This window comes from Myxocyprinus asiaticus, chromosome 41, assembly GCF_019703515.2.
Source record: "Myxocyprinus asiaticus isolate MX2 ecotype Aquarium Trade chromosome 41, UBuf_Myxa_2, whole genome shotgun sequence".
Lineage (NCBI taxonomy): Eukaryota > Metazoa > Chordata > Actinopteri > Cypriniformes > Catostomidae > Myxocyprinus > Myxocyprinus asiaticus.
Window position 1 is genome coordinate 36,998,622 of NC_059384.1, and position 8,523 is coordinate 37,007,144.

Genomic DNA, 8,523 nt, shown 5'->3' on the forward strand with positions numbered 1-8,523 from the left:
AGATGTTCTCCGGGATTTTTTCTGAATTGTTGCTTCATGGGTCTTTCTGTACTTTAGGACATCAGCTGAAAATATCAATGGCTGTTTATAGTGACTCATCTATCATGAGTTTATGCTTTAAGTATGACAGACATGAGCAAGATCGCTGCTGTTTTGGGGGATTTTCCTGATAGCATGTGCCAACAGGCACCATGGTTATAATTCGATTTAGCCAGAAATGGCTTTAAAAGATGAGAAATGACCACTTCTATTGAGCGTGCATACTTGCAGGCCTGCGTCATGGCTACAAAGTCCATCTAACAAATGAGTTATTGTAGAAACATGTTCATACACTCACACACTGTGACAGATACCCTGCAGTCCCCTGATCATCTCTAATGAGTGTTTGGACCATTGGCTGTGTGCTGATCATTGTTCCTCTGGTCTGTTTAGTCCTTTTGTTAGAACTACCTGTGATGATTAATGAACTTCAGCTCCTGGAAGTAAGACACACTTGTTCAATTTTACAAAACAATCACTTCAACCCAATCCATCATTATACTAATGCAGGACCTGAGAGAGACACGGAAAGAGAAAGACAGGAATGCCCACAATTCTGAAGAGAGATCCACCAATCAGAGACATTGTTGTTACTATGGAAAATGTAAATCTTTGCAAAAGATCTCAACAGTGGGTGGCCCCTCCCATGATGCATTGAAAATTAAGTAATCAAGTCACTCTCCCTACTCTTTTGAACTACACATACAGTAGCAGTGTTTCTAAACTGGTGGGTCGTGACCCAAAAGTGAGTCACAGGTCTATTTGGACTGGGTCGTGGATAGCAGGGAAAGAACATGCCATGACTGACCTGCCAAAGTGAAATTTAGGGCTGTCGAGGCAACTTTAATTATACTCTCGAGTTCTGCGCTTTGTACACGCTAAAGGCTTCAGTGCGATTCAAGCTGGGTTTTCACGCTAGTGTAACAGAAGCATTTTTCTAGTTAAAATCCCTATGGAGGTAGTCAAACCTCTCAAAAAGACAGCCACAACATTATTAACAGCAGTGAGGTGGAACAGAGCAACACAGTATTATGCACCAAAATAAAGTTGTTTTAAATAAAGAAATTACATATCATCAGCCTTACAAAACTGTTTCACGATTTTACAGTAGTAACAGTAAATGTAAAATATTAAAATATGGGTACTGTACTTGTGGTTGTAGTTTTACTACAAATACCATAGATCTACTATAATTTTATAACTATAATTTACATAAGGGATGGATAAAAATATTGCGAGGGAACACAAAACTGTCACGAGGGGATGCAAAATGTATTGTGAGGAAATATGAACCTTATTGCGAGGTAATGCAAACTACTGCGAGAAAACGCAAGACGTTTTGTGAGGGAACGCAAAACTTTTTTCAGAAAATAAATTCCCTCCCTAGACTCTAAGGGCCTCTGTAGTTTTAACTGATTTTTAAAATACAATTTTGCATCATATCAAGGTTTGTAATGTTGTTATTCATCTCTGTTCATGACTTACAACTCTTTATTGAAGAATTTTTTGAAATGCTTCTGGAGGAAATTAATGGGTAAAAAATACTTCCAGAATACTACAAACCCTAATGTTGTCATCAGTGAAATAAAAAAGTTGTAAAAATTAAACATTAAGTTGATTCCTAAACTGGACATTTTAAGTAATGTTCCTTAAACTTTGTTTGCTTAAAAATCCCTAAATTTAGAAATTTAAGTGTTAGTAACTCAAATGATCATGTATAAAATTTAGGCTTTATGGGATTACCCTTAGGCCATTATATTTATATTATGCTTGCTTGGTCAAAAGGAACTTATGGGGGCATTTAAATAATTGTTATTAAGAATTTATAGATGTTTTAGTATGATTGATATTGATTTACCATTAGATAAGTCACCATTAGGGTAAACAGTGTTCCTTTGCTGAAGTCGGATGCTGTTCAGTTCATCTTATTTCTACTTGCACATAAGTGCAGTTTTATGTGCACTTCTGCGGGGAATCAAGTTTATTTAATGACTGACCTAGAATATGTTATTATTTTCTATGTACTGTATGATTATCCTTTCTAATGTAATGTCAATTCAATTAAAACAATTAAGTAGAAACAATAATATTTTAATAGCAACTATTAGTTGAGTCTACTTGCATCCACTTAACTTAAGTAGTAAAGTTCACTTTATGTAAATGTCACATTAGGTGAACTTCATACACATTTTGAGAGACACCATTACTCAGTTAAATTGAGAAAACAAGTTTACAGTCACTGTAAACTTGAAAAAGTGGGCAGTCACTGTTACGCTCTATAAGGATTAAGAGTGGGCATAAATAAAATATTGAGTGAGAAACTGTGTAGGACTGCTGGTGTCAGATAGTAATGTGGTGATTGTGGGGGTGGCACTTACAGGTAAAGGATGCTGTCATTGGATTCTCTGCTTTTGACTTGGTCAACAGCCATCCCCAATGGATGAATGCCATCAGGGCTACAGAGACAAGTGATGGAAGTCAGACCCTAATGGCACTCGTGCTCTCTCTCTCTTGGCTTTGGTGCATTTGTGACACTTCCAAGAGGAAGCGAAAGGCTCAGCCCAGAAACTTGGGGAAATTTCCCTTTGATTTTGTTATATGCACTGCTGTGATGCATATGCATTTGTGTATGTAAATGCATTATTGAAGCCCCCCAGATGGCCATACATCCACATGCCCCAGTAAGAGAAGATGACAGGGGGACGCGAGCATGATGTGGGGAGCATGCTGGAACCAGCAGCTAACGTTGGCGTGAGGGAGCTGAGATAGCACGTTTGTGAGTGTGGGTACCAAAGCTGCAATTACACGTGGGAGGGCTTGGCTCTGGAGAAGAACTTCAGGAGGTGTGTGAAAGAGAAAGGTTAACATGGCCGGTTGATGATGGCCGGTCTACACTGCACATCATAACTCATACATTTACACACAAACAGATGAAAATCAGTCATATGGATTGTAAAAGCATTTTAAAGTAGCCAGTACAGAGTATTTTTCCTTTACAAAATACTTTATGCAACCAGTTTAAATATTCTGTTCCATCATAAAATTATTTTTCAAACAAACTCTAGTTTGCTGTCAAACAAAACTCCTCATGTGCCCTCAAAATTGTTTCATAAAACTCGTAGTAAAAACCTTCAGTCAGTGAAACAAATAATTAGTGCATAGCAAAGATGGTTGCACCAAGACATTAGCAGCAGATCCTTCAAGTCCTGTAAGTTGCAAGGTGGAACCGCCATGGATCGGACTTGTTGGTCCAGGATATCCCACAGATGCTCAATCGGATTGAGATCTGGGGAATTTGGAGGCAAGGACAACACCTTGAACTCTCCTTGAACGATCTTTATGCTCCGGCCAATTTTTGCTCTGCCAATTTTCATGCTATTTTGGATTGTTTGAAAAACAAATTAAATCTAACTAGTCCTAGGCCATTCGCCCGATCAGAACCAAACCAGTGCATAAATATCTGTTACATATGTAATTAAAGGACCTTAAAGGCTTGAACCCTGTTAATCGCTGTTTGCAGCTATATTAAGGGGTTCAAGCACAAAGTGCTAGAAACCCTTCTGTTTTTGCTCAGATTGGCTTTTATTATTATTATTAATATTCTGCCGCAAAACTCGTCATGCAGACCAAACCGTAAGTCCTAGAGACCTGAAACTTGGTATTGGTAGTACTCCGGTTGGCAGGCCGTACGCATGGAATCGGCCCGATCGGCCCATAGGTGGCGCTACAGTGAAGAAGGTAACTAGACAATAAACCAATGAAAACAAGACACATGAACATGGAGGGAAACATGAAATCACATGACCAGGGAACCACATGACAAGATCACATGACAAGGAAACAGGAACAAACATGGCATGGAACAAAACACATACAACCCTGACATACACCCCCCCCCCAGGGGCAGCTCCCGATGCCCCAAAACAAAAACACAAAGTTCAAGAGGGAGCTGGGGGGGTGGGGATGGGGGGTTGGTGTAGCGTCTTGACGTGGTTATGTGACAGGACATGGAAAAATGGTGAAACATGGTGTGGGGCATGGTCTGGTGAAAACATGGCATGGAGCATGAGACCAGGGTGGAGCCCATGGAAGGCGGAGCTGTGAGAGGCTCGAGGGGCAAAACCATGGAGAACTGGATTCCCGGAGAGTAGCTGAAGACTCGAAGGGCCAGGGTGGAGCTGGAGGCAGGGAGGACCAAGGTGGCGCCGGAGGTTCAGAGGAGCAAGGTGGAGCTGGGGGATTGGAAGACTGAGGCAGAACCGGTCCACAAACCTTCACCGGCTTTTCGTCTTCCCACAGTCCATCCTGGTGCCATCACTTCCCCAAGTAAGCGGTGCACACGTACACGGCCATCAACGTGATGTAAAAAAAAAATGGACACATTGGACCAGGCGACCTTCTTCCACTGCTCCAAGGTCCAGTTCCGATGCTCAAGTGTAATACACAGCAGACCTTCTGTTGGTTCGGACCAGACAGGATATCCTTCATTGTCCTCACAAATTGATGAGCCTTTGGTGCCCAACACCCTGTCACCGGTTTGTGGTTTGTCCCTCCTCGGACCACTGTCAGTAGGTACACACCACTGCTGACCGGGAACACACCACAAGCCTTGCCATATCAGAGATGCTCTGACCCAGTCACCTGGCCATAACAATTTGGCCCTTGTCAAAGTTGCTCAGGTCTTTACTCCTGCCCATTTCTCCTGCATTCAACACTTGCCCCATCTGGCAGACGACACACCGCGTACTAGAAACCCTTGTTTTAACATATGTACACCAGTTGTGCTGCTCAGCATCTGTCGGCAGTACCCAGCTATGACTTTTTCTGCAGCTCAAAAAATTTTCTGCACCACTTTACAATTACAGTAAATTAAATTTGACCCAAATTGTTTAAAATAAAAATACATAATTGACTTAAGCCTAGTCTAGAAGATATATTGTGTCTAGGTAATTTTTCAGTAACAAGTTTGCTTTTTTGTGGATTGACATTTTAAATTAAGCCTAGACAACAATTTGAGAAATTGCACAATAAACTTTCTGGCCTTTTTAATCTTTCATTTTGCACAGTTGCAAATTTTTTTTTCATCCTCCAACCAGCAAACTTATTAACGTTACTTTGTTCATTCTTTAAGAAGTGCAAAAACTAGTGATGCACCGATTCTGATACTGGTATCGGAATTGGGTCTGATACCACCCTCATGTACTTGTAAAAATGCTCCGATACTATAAAACCCATAACATCTGACATACGAATGTCATTACGTAAACATTCAGCGCACAGATTAAAATCACTTCATGTCCTCGTGAGATTATTTAACAGCAAAAGCTGCAATTTAATGAGATAAATAGTTTGCACGTGCAGCGTTTTAAATGTGAGTGCTTGTGTGCAGCCGGTGGTGTTGTGCTGACATAGAGACACAGACTCCTCATACCTTTAAGAGATCCTTGACTCATACACAGAAAACACTATTATGAGCATCGCATGCTCTGTTTGTAGCAGATAACAGCAAGCAGAGCGCTAATTCACTTCTTAGCATGAATCATATACAGACTGCATATTTATTTATTTATATAGTAGCCTTTTGCAGTTTAATAATTACTGTGATTCACGTAGCGATCTGCTTTTCTGGACTGGGAATCTGCCATCATTACATCAGAGCTCCTTGGTCTAACAACACAGAAACACTTCAAAATAAAAGCTCTGCCAAAATAAAAGCTCAATTTAAATGAAAAAAAAAAAGATGACAGAAATATATCACTACTGTATAGTTATGTAATATTCACTGTTATACTATTATTACTACTACTAATAATAATAATAATAATAAATCAATATTAACTGTATTATATATAAGCAATATCTCACATATGTGATACTATGTAGCACTTTATTTGACAAAAATAACTCCAATGTTGTATTTAGGATTGTACTGTGAGGTTCTGTATAAAATCATGTTGAAAATGAATTGTTATACTTTCATTTGATCAAAGTTTTAATTTATTTATTTGAAACACAATTTTGATGATAAAACTGAAATAAACTGCTGCTAAAAAAAAAAAAAAAAAGAAATAAAAAAAAAAACAGGTATTGGACTCGGTATCAGTGAGTACTAAAAAACTCATACTCTTTCTCAAAAAAAATGGTATCGGAACATCCCTAGCAAAAACCATGGAACTTTTTTCTGTGTAGTGATGACTGTAGACTTACTGTTTTGGACAGGACATATTTGCTGTGAATAGAGCTTAAGTTGAATTGAACCTGAAAAGTTCCTTTAAATAGGTCTTGATGAATGTACTGTATGAGTAAATTTCATCATTAGCATGAATATGTAAATATATTTTTGGCAGTTTATTCTGCTAGTTTTTCTTGTGCCAGAGAACATATCTTCATAATCTTGTTATAACTGTAATGTTTTACACATGGGAGTCTGTCTGTGGTCACATCTCTTGTGTCGATACAGGAACCTGCTCTTATCTGTTTAGCTTTAATGCATAAATGAGGCTTTGAGAAACCACTCCTCAACCCTTCTGCTGGGAAGGGTTTCATTATTAGCACACATCAACACTAATAGGGCCTCATTATTACCTTTGATGTATCGCCACATCTCTTAATGACAAAATCTTTTTACTAGCTAGCACATTTAGAGACATCTCTCTTGGGAATTATTTTTTTTTTATTTTTTTTTTAACAATTTGGAGCAAATTTGCTCAGGGGAAATTATTTGTGTCTTTTTTCCCCTTCTCAGTGGAGACCAGTCTGTCATTATTGAGTTTACTAACATTACAGATAAAGTGGAACTCACTCACATGGCTTTCTGTTGAGCGTTTCCCTAAACACACACACACACACACACACACACACACACACAATTGCTGTCATGCAAAAACACAACACTACAGCGGCATCTGAGAAAAGCTAATATTTGAAGTCGCCATTGATCACTCATGTGACAGCATTGACACGTGAAGCACTTTGTGTCATCGCACGCAAGTTCTGAATTCCATGCCTTGAATTTTTTCCCAGCATTTGCCTTAGTCTAGTTTAACTAACTAGTGTACAGGTTATAGAACTGTCATGAAACACACCTAGTCATTCTCTATTATTACTTTCTTCCACATTTTAGAATAATGTTAAAGTCATAGGCACAATTCTCACAGGCACAATTTATATTTGTCTACAAAACAAATTTAAACACAAGCCTTTCGATCACGAGAAACAAATTCAGTTTTCAAATAAAGATTTTTGAATGGTAGTGTACAGTAGTGTACAACGGTTAAATAAATCCATAATCAATAACAGGGGTGTGCAGTGAAATCGTTATCTGTCTCTGTATAAGTATCTGTTGCAATGGCAAAATTATCTGTATCTGTAATCGGATATAATCGGATATGGGCAGGCTTAAACCAGAAATGTCTCAAACCTAATTGAAAAGCCTGTTTTAAATGTGACGCTCTTCCATTTATTGTTTCCATATAACAGATGTGCTTTGTATAATTCATAAAATAATGTATTATTATAATAATAATTATAATAATTAGTGCCCAAGCATTGAAAGTGCGAAGACCCTATTTTTCTTCTAAGGATTATTATTTTTATTATTAGGGCCCAAGCACTGAAATTGTGAAGACCTTATTGTTATTCTAAGGATTATTAGGGCCAAAGCACTGAAAGTGGGGAGGACCTATTGTTCTTCTAAGGATTATTATTAGGGCCCAAGCACTGAAAGTGTAGTGTCACCTAGAAGATGGCCATGTTCGGGGGGCTCTGTAGCACATCCCTTTTGAGCTACAGTCACCAAGCTTTGTACAAATATAGATCTCATCAATCCGGACAACTTTCATGCTGACAGTCATAAGCTCCGCCCAACAGGAAGTCAGCCATTTTGGATTGTTTGAAAAATGCATGCTCTGGAATTTGAAATACTCCTCCTAGGGGGTTCATTTTACAGGTACCAAATGTGGGCAACGTCATGTCAAGACATTGACAATGCTAAATTGCGAACAGAGTTTTGATATATCAAACAGTGTTGCCATGGCGATGCGATAAATTAATGTAAAAAAATGGGACACAGGAAGTGTCTCATATCTTCTGCGTGCATCGTGTGATTTACATCCAAATTGAGCTGTATGTTTGGCCTTGCGGGCTGATCACATTGATGTGGCTATTGTGGTCACGGTCGTAGTGCCACCAACTGGCGGAAGGAAGTGTGACATGTTTAACAGACTTTGAAATGTCCCTCTTATGTTTACCTGAATTGCTTCATATCTTTTTAGAATAATGTCAAGACAGTGCAGATTTAAAATTTTATAGGGATTCTTGATATCTTACACAGTGTTGGCATGGCAATGCATTAAATGTCATTATTCCTTTTTATGAATGAATGAATGGACGTTAAATTTATATAGTGCTTTTCTGACACTACACTCAAAGCACTTTACACAGTGAACAGGGGCCTCTCCTCAACCACCACCAATGTGCAGCATC